We start from the raw sequence: 13298 nt of genomic DNA, 5'->3' as shown, positions 1-13298 counted from the left end.
CTAATCAGTAAAATCAATATCAACAATGAGGGATTAAAGTAGGCAGTTGTCTTATATAGGACAGTGTAGAGGTTCATGTGATTGTGGTGCAGACACCTTCAGCATAGCATATTTGCTAGAAAGGCCCCATTTCGTTTTACAATGGGGGCTTATGGAATAGGCACCATTAGTGGGTGTCCCAGAGTGTGGGCAGCCTGGAGACATCGGTGCCTATCACTCCCAGTAATTACCTTCTTGTCAGAGAAGCGTTTTTAAATCCTGTTTCAACACTTAGATGCTGAGCATCCACCTTTAGGCTTAGGCTTAAACTTTCTAACCTTTTTCAATGGGTCATAAGGCTGAAAAACTCAGAAATATCACTCAGGAGTAGCATCTCACCTTTGATAAATCAGGGCTTCTCTGGCTATTTCACAACTTACCTGTGCCAATGGAAAATTGATGAGGTGATGCTACCCTATATGCCTAAGAACATTGTCTACTCTGAACATTTTTTCACAGTAACACAAGTGCATGTAGTAAACAAGTCCAATGCCATAAAGTGTATTCAGATGGGCATATCTTAACTAATACAGCAGTTTGTAACCTGATTATAAAAAGCTATCCTTGTACAGAACTACATAGCTACTACAGAACTACATAAGTCAGGTTTTCTATTTTATGGTTCTATACAATTATTTCCGTTAAACATACATTCAGCCAGGACTTAGAGATATTTTAGAGATATGACTCTATGCTTTACAGCTAACTTATCAATTTGTTTCTGTGTTAGATCAAACTAAACTTTTATTGTCTACAGCTATGAGTCAGTTTTCTATAAACTTTCATAGCAGTGCACATATTATACCAGCTGTCATATATTTAGGGCTTTGCATCTGTAGCCGTTAATAAAAATGATTAGCACCATTGGCTGATATTTTTGAGTGGGGGTTGTAAGGGGAAAGTTAGATAATAAAAATAAAACCAACCAACCAAACAAGAAAATAAGCCAGGTTTTGGTTTGGTTTTTTTTTTTTTTTTACTAGAAGTGATAAAAAGAATGGGAGAATATGAACATCATCTCTATAATTTTGTTCACATTTCAATGTTATGAAGACTTTCTCAAAACTAGAGAAAGTCAGCATAATTACTCAGTAAGTTATGAGTGGAAATATTTTCTAGTTACTCTGTAACTATTGTTAATGGAATGCTGTTTATAGAATTACAAGAGAAGATTCCTGCCATATATTCCGTTTATCATTAACTCTAATGCAATCAACGGATTTCTAGGAACTAGGTATGATCACTGTAATAGTTTAGTCAATTTCCTGACTAAAACCCATTTGCCAGCAAAACAGTGCCACAGAATTTTGCCTTCGAGCCAAACAATGTGTGGTTTAGATGAAATGTATCTTTGAAAAAAATGTGCGAGATCAAAAGGGAGCACAGGGATTTACAAATTTGGGGCATCTATTGAGCATTCGCCACAGGCTAAGTTCCTGTGTCCGGGCTGGAATAAGAACTTCGGCCATTCTACAGATTTATAAGAAATGGCACTTTTACAGAGTGAATCACTTTTTTGCCTACATGGCTCAGGCAGACTCCTCCACTTCACCAGATTCAGTGAATATATGTGTTAATGGGGGATTTTTCACAGATATTATAGCATGCTTGTATTTCCAAAAGGAAACAATCAGTCATGAAAGTCTTCTAAAGAAACTAAGCAGCCGTGGGCTAAGGGGGAAGGAACAGGCATAGAGAAGAACTGCCAAGAGTAGGAAGGAGAAGTGGGGGTGCACAGTCACTTCTCACTGTGGGAGGTCACCAGAGAGTTTCACAAAAATGCTGCGATCTGTGCTGTTCCTAAATTGCTTGGGAAAAAGGGTAAGCAATGACCAATGTTTGCAGCTCATATGAAGTTGCAGCTCTTATGAAGATAGAAAGAACAAAGGCTAAATACCGAGAACTGTGGAAAGGATTTACATGACTGACTGACTGAGTAATAACATGGCAGATGAATTTTATTGTAGGTAAATGCAAACTGATGCACATAAGAAAAAAGAAATGGGCTATAAGCTGACTGTTGTCACTCAGGAGTGAGATCTTTGGGTTGTGATGGACAGGTCTATGAAAATGTTAACTCAGTGCTCAACATCTGTCCAAACAAAAATAAAAGTGAGTCAAATGTTAGGAATTATTAGAAAAGGGTTTGAGAACAAAAGAGAAAACAATTATGTTATTATATAAACCCATTGTTCACCCTCATGTTGAAGCCTTTGCATGGCTCTGCTCTCTCGTCTCAAGCAGGGAATGACAGAACCTGAAGAGACTCAGAGAGGCAGCAGGGATGACCAAAGAGTCTTTTTATAAGAGAATGACTGAGAAGGCTGTGTCAGGGGAGCATCAGGAGGGGGCTGCTCCACAAGGAGAGGTGAGTAGGAGCCAGAGGGTGACAGAATGAGACAGCATCCTCTCCAACAACGTCCAGACCCAGAAGAGCTAAGCAGGTTTGGTGACAGTAACCAGGGTCAGCCACAGTCCAATGATCATCAGGCAAGCCTGTAGTGATAAGGCATGTCCAAGGTCAAGCCAGGAAATCAAGCCAGCAAGTCAAAGTCAGGACCATCACAGTACATGGCTGGGCACAGACACCCCTACTATGTAGCCCATGCCAGTCCTAAAGGCAAGGATCTGAGCTTATTTTCAGCTTCCTACTGAAGGAAGAAGGCTCTGATGAGTCCTCTCATGGCTCTTTCTCCCCTTGGTCTTTCCACAGCAGCCTGATCCCAAGTTATAGCTGTACCGTGTTGAAGTAGGCCAGCTGTGCAGGCAGGCAGAGCCTGGGGTGAGGGGAAGGAGACCTGCTGGTGCACACAAGGTCCAGAGACCCAGAGATTCCTTCTTCATCCTGGAGAACAGGGGATACAATAGACAGCTACACAGTCCTGATGGTATGGAGAGAAAGGATCAATTGTTCGCAGTCTCCTCCACCAAACGATACCATAGGCAGCCAAGTTTGAAAGAAACAAAAGGAGGTGGTTCTTCATGCAGCAGGTAACAGACTTTCTGATTCATTTTCAAGGGCATTGTTGTCAAGGGCATGCAGTAAGTTTCAGGGGTTCAAAGGACAACTGGATAAGCATTTCAAGGATAAATCTGTTATGAGTCACTAGAGAGGCGAATCATTACAGGTTTAGGAAGTCCCCTGGGAGAGTGGGGGTGGGGGGAAATACAGTATGTGCTTTTTCTATTCCCATTAAATTTTGGACAGCATTTGTCATTTTTTTTTAGGAGAGAGCATAAACACAGTCCCCTTTCACCACAGATTATGCAGCTGAGTTTTCTACACTTGATGACCTCAGAAGAGCCAGCACACCCAGAGCACAGGAGTTGAGCCACACTCTGGGGAAATGACCTTCCTCATGATGAAGTCCCACCTGCCAAGAAAGCCAGAAAGAAAAATGCCAGCTTGATGAACCTTTGACCTGAAGCTCTAGGGTTATTCTTACATTATTCTCTTCTCAACTGAGTCCTTTGACCTATTTTAGATATGCCATTTAGGATGAGATAAATACCTTTCTCCTTTACTAGAGAAGGCACTTAGGGCAACTAGTTTAGATGTACTTGTCTACTTTTCATCAGATGAACCTGTGTTTGCTCAAATATCCTTTTCAAGAATGGATTATGATCTCCAGATGTACCTCTAAGAAACACCTTCTACTAGTTCATATCCTCCACAAAGACTCCTACCCCTTCTCCCCTTCATTGTAACAAAACATACTCAAATTATGCTGGGAAGCACACCCTCATTCGTCTTCTGCTCCACTGCCAATTAAAGGGCTAGACTGATTGTAATCCAGTTTTGGTATCTATATATTTCCTAAATATTTACTGTACATTTTTATCCATCTTAACCAAAATTCCATATACAGCCAGCTTCACTGAAGCAGATATGAAGTGCATCTTTACCCTAAACTGACTTTCTAGATTTTTACCCAATACCTGAGTAATGGAATACTGAATCCCATGTACATAATGAATGTATTCTTAAATTATTTGCTTTGAGTTACTTTTTTCCCTAGGAATTATTACTTTCATTATGATTAAAGAAAATAATCATCATGACATAAAACAACTGGAAATAGTTGTGCACGTTCAGTGATGCAGTGATCCAGATGGTGTGAACTGGAATAAGTAGCCCAAGGAGACTTGATGGCATGTGATAAGCCAGTAAAGTCACGTTACATGACATCAGTGGCCTGAGGTGAAGAAATGACAGACTATTACATTTCAGACCAAATGACTACTGATGATTTAATGCAAAATCATTATTCTGAACAAGACACATAATGCATATAGAACATTGTAAAGGCTGAGCAGGAACATAATGCATTCAGATATCACCAGCCTCAAAAGGCATGAACTATGACTTTCAGTGCACAGGGAAGGGGAATGAGGGATTGGAGCAATAACCTATATACAATGAGTAATACATTTTTACATCATTAGCAAAAGCAAAATGAATGTTCTATTTGTATAAGCCTACGAATAGCAAAAGAAATGTTGATTGTGTCATATCTATCAGACTTGAACTGAGCTGAATCATTCTATCTGATCTGAGAGCTGTCTGCACTGTATTTGCTGTTGCTAAAGCAACAGCTAAGTTAGCATTAAAATGAATGGACAAAATAATCTATAGGCAGTTTAAAATATTTTGTACATTTTTATCCTTACTTGTGTATGTGCCATACACACAAACATATATTTGAGTATGCTTTGCCAAACCAACAGCAAATTCTTATGCTATGAATGTATATGTAGGGTAATCGTGACTCTGAAATATGTTTTTGCAAAATATTTCTTAAGTAGTTCAATTTGTAGAATTAGAAGTTGTTATGAAACAGCTGTGCTAGGCGAAGACAATTTATATAGAAGTGATCCTGAGGAATAATCAGGGATTGAGTAATCCTATTTGGTATCTTTAGAATGTTTTCCAATCTAGGCAAAATATGTATGTTTTATCCCCACATAAAAGTTCCAGCTGAGATAACAGACATGTTATGATAGATGTTGTACATCCTGAGCAGGACACAGTTCCTCCCCAAAGGAAGTCCAACTAGACAAGACAGGTGAGATTTGAGAGGAATACTGGGAATAGTCATCCAGTAAAATAACATATCAGCGATGGAAACAGAAAATAATACTGAATTAGTGGATGCCAGAAGTGTTTTTACTAGACCCAAACACTACAGACCCTTTCACAACCTGGAAGAACAGCTGTCACTATGAAGAAAAATGGCATTTAAGGTGCTGCGAATCAGCTCACCTTGTGGATTTAAACAGATTTCCAGCCCTAAAGAAGGGCAGGGGTTAGACATGCACTTCTTGGAAAGGAGTGTGACAGCAGAGGGAACAATCAGAGGTGGAAGCAAACAAGGTTGACCAAGTAGAGGGAGGGCTGAAAAGTACTGCTTCCATAGTCTGAAAAAGCACAGTTGTCTGTTGCTCTTTTTGGATTTGCTGCTTGAGTGGAATTGCCTTGATCTTCTGTTGGACTGCAGATAAAGTCTGAGAGATTTTGCGTGACATTGATGCTGGTACTCACTGTCCTAAATAGCAGGAGGCAAGAGAAATCTAATGCTAACTCTGCTGCCCTCATATAATTCCCAGCATCCCATCTTTGGTCAATGGAATTTATTTTCATTCTAACTTTTCATTTACAGCTAGTAAAGGCAGGAAAATTTTTGTCTTACTACTGAAGAGTTAATAGTGCTATTTAGCAATCTGTTTTATGATTTGCAGTACTTTCAGATGACTGTTTAATTCTGTTGTTAAATACTTACAAATGACTACCATTAATGAGCCAATGTAAGTGCAGATATATATACAGCCAATTATAATTTACAAATTGCATACTATTTATATACTTATATCCCATTTATAAACTGTGTAAAATAAAATATGTACAGATATATAAAATACAATACATAGTGAAACAAACAGATAGAAAGAGATTTAAGTTAATTAAAAATTGCCCATACTAGCTTCCTTTTGGTTCCTAATGTATCCAGCTCTGTTAGAATCTCTTTCACCCTTTTGGTCTGCTGAAGCAAAGGACAGAAAATTAATTAGGATTATTTTATTCTTTTTAGTCTATGTATTTGGGCTTTTTTTCCTTTAAAAAAAAAAAATCAATAGAAATAAACTAGGACACTTCCCTGCTTCTCCATGAATTGTTATCTGTGTTATAACATTAAATCTCTACCATTTGCTGCTGTTGTTTAATTTACAAGACTATCAAAGTTAGCCTGCAACAGCAGCAAGAATTTTATCAGTAAATGGCAAAAGGTCTTCTACATTCTTGAAATTGTTGGGAAATGACCTATGCAGTGTTCAGGCTATTTCAATTTTTTAACTTCAAGTTGAATCAAATCAATTCATAACAGTGCCAGTTTCTCTCCACAATCTGTAAAGACAGCTTAGACCGACTAACACAGATAAATCCCTTCTTACCTGCTTGTCTCTTTCCTATTCTCTCATCAGGAGGCTGGGATATGGAAATGCTTCTTCCTGATGTGATACCACCAAAGAGAAGGACAGGAGGAACCATTATGTGCAGAAAGTGGCAGGAGCAAGTTTTTCAATTCTGCTAAATTTCCTGCCTCAGCAATTCATAATGATGTTATCCAGCATGGTTTTATGCCATTCTCTTAGACTGCAAGTCTAGTCTTTTTGGATGTTCATTTTCATAAATATTTTGGCAGCCTACAAAATATTTATAGAAAAACTTAGGCAGGAAAAGGAAATTTTGGAAGTCCTTTATAACTCAACTTGAAAAAAAGAGGCAAAGAAAATTATTTCTTTACCCTGGCAGCTTTCTTCCTAAGGTCTCCTCTATAAAATAGAGACCAGTGAGTAGTATTGCTGTGACACAGACATATATATCCTTGTCAAATTTGTACTTAACATACCTCTTGAGACAGGAATTTGAGGGCTCTTAGACAAACATGACAATTTATTTTTTTGAGTTATCACAAAGGTATTTTACTTGCTCTTTCTAATTTGAAACGTACTTCTCATTAAAAAAAAAAATAATCAAAAACCAAAAAAAACCCCACCAAAAATCTCCCAGAAATGACAAAACACACTCCTGGCTTGAGAGCAAATGTGCCACATTTCAGCCGTAAAGGTAAAATGATTATGGTGTTAATTAAAAAAAAAAAAAAAAAAGCCTCTTTAGAAAGAAGGGTACAAACTACTTTAAGAATAAATATCAGTTGGCATTCTGTACAGCTAATGCAGTTATTTACCATAAACAGGATTTGTTCGGAGTCATTGTGATTTGTGCTACTTGCCTCTAAAAGAAGAATACAAATGATCATATTTAAAGTGAACATGTATTTAAGAAACTAAATCACCTCTAACACTGGTATTATAATAGAGCCCAGAGCCCAGAAGAAATCAAGACTGTACTGTATTAGGCACTGAGTAATATTTTAGGGAAAAGTCAGTAGCTGGAAGAGTTTCCAACTGGAGCAGAAAGCACAGGCTCTTGTGCAGAAGTGAACAGATACAACATGCAGCCAGAGTGTGGGAGAATCACAGGAATACTGAATGGCTGAGCTGGGAAGGCACCTCTGGAGATTGTCTAGTCCAACCCCCTGCTCCAAGCAGGCTCACCAACAGCAGGTTCCCCAAGACCATGTCTTGGGGACATGGAGACTTGAATATCTCCAAAGATATTCTCTACCTGCCTCGAGTGTTTGACCGCCCTCACAGTAAAACAGTTTTTTTCTTATATTCAGATGGAATTTCTTGCATTTTAACTTGTGCCCAAAGAACAGCCTACAGATCTGCTCTAGCAACTTCATTCCATTTTCTAACTTGGTGGGGGAAGAAAGTGGGATTTTGTTGGCAGACAGTTACTAAATGGAAACAAAAATGCCAAAAAGGTAGTGTCATGAAGTTGTATTTAAAAGACTTATGAAGCTGAGGAAAATAGCAGTGAGAGAGATTGTCCTTTATGACTTTGGCTAAAAGCTGGCAGATGGCTGCTATGCCCGTAAGCCCTCAGATAGGTCTCCTTCCCTTCTCTAGCCATTTCCCAGAAGAAAGCATGATATTGCAATGTCCATGAAACCCTTAGAGAAGACAGGGAGAAATCAGCTCTATATAGTCTTGGTACTAGACAAGGAAGTGGAGCTAAATGGCCTTTACTATTTTCTGGAGGCCATTTACCTGTATCTTTTGAGGACTGGACTTGTGGACAGATACATAGAAGGGGACATGCTTTCTTTGAGTTAGAAGTGTACCTACTTCAGCAGCTAATGGCAAAGTCTGTCCAGGGTGTCCCACCTGATGGTTTCAGGAGCCATCTATCTATTATTTCATGTTCTATATTTGGCTCTATCTGTATTTGCAAAGAAAAAAATGTCTCTGTTCTTACAAAATGCAAATGTCTCTAAGGAAAGTAAAGTAGATAGGAGGAAATTCTGAACATCATGAAACAATTTTTTACTTTGAAGGTGACCAAGCACTGACACAGGTTGCCTGGAGAGGTGGTGGATACTTCATCCTTGGTGATATTCAAAAGCTGTCTGGACATGGTCCTAAGCAATCTGCTCTAGGTGGCCCTGCTTGAGCAGGGGAGTTGGACCAGATGACCTCCAGAGGTTGCTTCCAACCTCAACCATTCTGTGATTCTATTTTTTTTTGAAAATAGTTATATCTCTAGAGGAGAATACCAAATGTGTTACATTCACCATCTTTCAGGGATTCCTCATCTTACTTAGGAAAGAGTTTCAGGGAAGTCTGGAGTTTGCAGTCAACACTTTGAGGAGAAAAAGCTCAATCTATGTCTTGAAAATTAACACTTTGTTGAAAGCCTGCAGGCTTTTTTTTGCTGTGTTCAACATCCCATGGTTTTAATGAGACCATGCCCAAGGGGTGCACCAGGCCCTGTGTTGCACCAGTGTCACCAGCAGTCCCCAGAATTTGTTTCTTCCTCTGGGTGTCGGCAAACACATGCTGCCTGAGAAGAGTTGATATATCTCTGGGATTTTTTTTTCCTCCTCGCAGAGAATTGCAACCTTCTCCACTTTAGATACTGTTATTTTAACTCATATTTTATACTGCTCAGTGCATTTACAGATCTGAGAGTTGTTTTGGAAAGTCAAGGCCCACACACCACACGTGAGCTGTGGTGGAGGAAGGAAGGAGGCAGTGATGTTTGCTGCTTTTAGAGACTGTACAGTAAAGCATCTTTAATTTCAAGGACTCCAGTCCCCTGTCCCTGTACAACACTGAGAGGCTATCGTTACAGAGAAGTGCTTTGCAGGGGAAGCACAATAAATAGGATAGCAAGTCAGACTGGGCTCAGATGACCATAATGGCATTAGAAAGTAGTAGAAGATATCAAAACAGTTCCAGGACTGGGGGAGCCTGAATAAAGATTTTTAAGAAAAGAGTTGCATGGTCACAACCAACCACTTCCAAAGACAAACAGCATCCATTACAGTCAGTGGGAATCCTGCCATTCATTTGAACTGCCATCACTGAGTGGCAGGAGCTGAGGGTTTCCCCCAGCAGGCGGATCACCAGGCTGCACATCACTAGGCTGCAGACAGTCCTGTGCACTTGAAGAAGAAACTGATAAAGCTTGAAGAATGACAGAACCTCTAAGGTATATGCACTAGTAATTTAAGACAGACCTAGTTCTCCTCAATTTCTCAATGATTTCCAATATGATAGAGGAACTGTTTAGATTGTTTCCCTATAATTTTTAGTAAACACCTTATTTGCTATGTCCTTTATTAGAAGCACAGCATAAACACCTCAGTTTAATTATGAGTGACTCATTCACAAATGCCTGTTTCATTGTTCTAAATGAAAACACACTCTTAGAGCGGTAATAAAATTAGCATCAGAATCTATTCAGAAACAAATTGAACAGTGGATGCTCATAGCAGTGAATACTTAAGACAGCTAGAGCATGTATGAGTATGCAAGAACTGTTATATACTGTTCTGTATGTAGTATTTAATTGTTACAGTTGTATTTGACATAAGAAAAAGACTTTTTTATTTGATTGGATTTCAACTTTCACGGTCAGTCCTCAGCTGATTAAATTGCACAGATTCATAGACAGCAGAGAAGCTGTGTTGTTCAGTGCCAGATCAGGATCTCAAACCTCAGCTGTATTTCAGCTAAGTAGCACCACAAGAAACATAACATTAAGACACAGTCACTATGCTTAGACACAAAGTCACTATCCATCACACAGACAAACTCCATTTCTCACAACAAAACATGTACTAGCCTTCTGTCTGAGAAGAAAATTGCACTGTAGATTTCAAAGCAGTTTTACTAAAAGGTATGAAATGAGTAATATCCAAAACTGGCTTTTAAAGGATAAAGACTCAAATATAGCATCAACACCAGCAAAATCTAATACAATTCTTTTGAGTATTCATTTCCCTTCACCCTACTTATATCCCATACTTTTAATGAATAAGTATATTGCAAACCTATTAGCCAGCAAAAGAATCCATAATAAATTTAACCAAGACAATATTGTCCACAATTTATGACATTGCACATAGGAAGCAATGTTTCATCGCATATGGAAGACAGAGCTGAGTATGAAAAAGCCAACAGAGCTGCTAAGACAGACAGATGCAAGTTCTGCTCTACCTATTCAGCACTCCATCGGGAGCCACTGTAGTGAATGGAGGATGGGTTGTGCTTAGTGTAGTACAGAGATGTGTTACTGTAGTCTCTTCTAACAGTGATTTCCTCCATTCTAATGGATTCATGCCCCTACAGAGTTCATTGCTCCAGTTCTCTATGTGTTAACCAGGAATGCAAGTCCACGGTTCAAAGGCAGAAAACTCCATCAGTTTCAACAGTCTCTTATCAGCTGGAAGACATGGCTCAAAGGACACCAGGAAAAATGCCATCTGAGGTAAAGCTAGTCTTGTGAAAATCTTGTGTGGAAACATCAAAAATATACTTATTTCATATAGCCAAGTGTCTATATGCAATATGGATACAGCTTCTGATTAATGGTCACCTAACTTATGTGAGAGATTTTTTCTTTCACAGAAAATCAATAATGAGATTGGTATTTTTAAGAGTTGTTTATTGCTCAGTTCCTGGATCAACTGAATGATTTCATTCTTCTGATACATTATATGTGATGCACTGACCTGACCAAAGCATAGAGACAGGATTTTTCTTCTGGTAGACAACTAGATCATGGCAGCTGCTCTGCATTATACAAAAATACCTGAGTTAAGCCCATGGTTGATGCAAGACAATTACTCTTCAATGTGTGCAACCCCCAAATTACAGTTGAAGAACAGTCAGCATGATATCCTGCTTTGGATGCTCTATGATAAGGAGTTCCATTACTCTCTAGCCATACTTGACACATGTAACATAATGCTGCTTATGATTTAAAATACTAATACTATGGTAAGATATTTTTAATAAGTACTAGCAAAATATAAACATACTTGGAACATACAAGGAAGCTTTATGTTTTAAATAAGCTCTAAGTATAATTTTCTTTTCAGGTGACAATGATTATCTCAGACTTCATTATGCATACTGAAGGTAATTTGAGTATTGCTGATCTCTACTGAAAGAGTATCTCCTCTAAAAAAAAAAAAAAAACAGACGTAAGTTATCTCAGAAAGTTGTTATTGATTTAATGTGTTAAATACTTTTATGTGTCCTGGTTGATCTCATCTCTTTTTCACAAACATTTTATAAGGTAGTGTGGTTTCTGTGTTGTAATGCACTAGCTTGTCTCTCCCTGGAACAGAGGATTTGTTACAGACTACTGACCTGAAACTTAATTCATAGAAGGAAGGGGAGCATGCTAACTGAATCCTACATGTCCTTAAGAATATGTTTTCACTCTTAGCTGCATCTTCATTTTCTGCCTTGGATTCTGAGAAAAAAAAAAAGAGTAATATTCCTTTCAAGTGACACATCTTTGGTACTTTCAAGGCATAATACTAATAGTATAGTGCAGTCAGGTCATAATGTTTTCTATATGCCAGTACAACTAAGGCCCTAAGGCATGTCTTAGCCTTTTCCACTGTTGACTATGCAATGACTTCCAGTTTTGATTTGCCAGTTGCTAATCTTAGTTGACTAAAACCACAGCCAAGTTCTCCTGAGAAACAGTTAGATTGCATTACTCAGTACATTACTCATAGGTTATATAGCATTCACTCACTACACTGAACTGTAGTTAAACATTACACAGATTTTTTTAAAGGGATTTAAATGATACTCGTTGGCAGTCATCTAACCTCATCAGCTGCGGCACAGCTGCTATAGACCTTTATGACCTCTTGGTACTCTATATTTTTTAATGTGTCCAGCTCTAGTGGATAGAAATGCAGTAATGTCATAATGCCATCTACAGGCTCTAAACAGTCCCAGTTTCTGTCGGTGACCCTGTCATCCATTTTCCATCAAAAAGCTAAAAGAGTCAATAGCAAAACAAACCACAACAAATTCTTGCAACTGAGAGTCAAATCATAAGTAATTCAAATAAAGCTCTACGCTATAAGTCTCCATAATGAGTTTTGTCATAATCTCTGCCAGTAACAATGTGAAGATAGCTTTTCATGTAGTATTTATCAGCTCAAGCCATGGCCTCAAGTTAAGAAATAAGATAGTGTAAAAACAAGTCTTAAGTGAACAGTCCTGAATATTGCATTAACGTTGCATTATGTTGAGTTATAAAAATCACTGGTAAGGTGTTGGTCTGCAGTGACTGGTAGTCCTACAACATAGATGTGTCCAACCTTTCTGATCCCAACAGCCAGTCACCAAATTTTCAAATGCCCAAGAGCCACAAGATAGACATCACATATTCTGGAGACCTGAGGGAAGACAGGAGCTCTAACTGTGATTCACAAAAGATGACAACAGCTCCCAAGGTATCCTACAGTTCCACTGACCTGGGGGTTATCAGTCTCAGCATATCCTACTAATTTACTCCCCAAAGCCAGAGATTCAGATTATGCAGAAGTTCCCATGCCAGCCTAGCTTCCCTGTTAGTTAGACGACACAATCTGACATATGACTTGAACTTCTGATGGTCCACACAGAGCTTAAGACTCACTTTTGCTATCCTGTTAGGCTTCCTAATAAACATGACTTTGAGCAATTACAGACCTTGTTAAAGCTCACTGATGTGCTTGCCACTCTTCTGTCAGGTTAAATGGCAAGCAAGGGCAGGGTGGGAAAAAAAAAGAAGTCCCTTTAAGAAAAAAATGTCTGAAAACCAGAAACCACAGCCC

This window comes from Pelecanus crispus, chromosome 1, assembly GCF_030463565.1.
Source record: "Pelecanus crispus isolate bPelCri1 chromosome 1, bPelCri1.pri, whole genome shotgun sequence".
NCBI classification, from domain to species: Eukaryota; Metazoa; Chordata; class Aves; order Pelecaniformes; family Pelecanidae; genus Pelecanus; species Pelecanus crispus.
Note: the sequence above shows the minus strand (reverse complement) of the source record.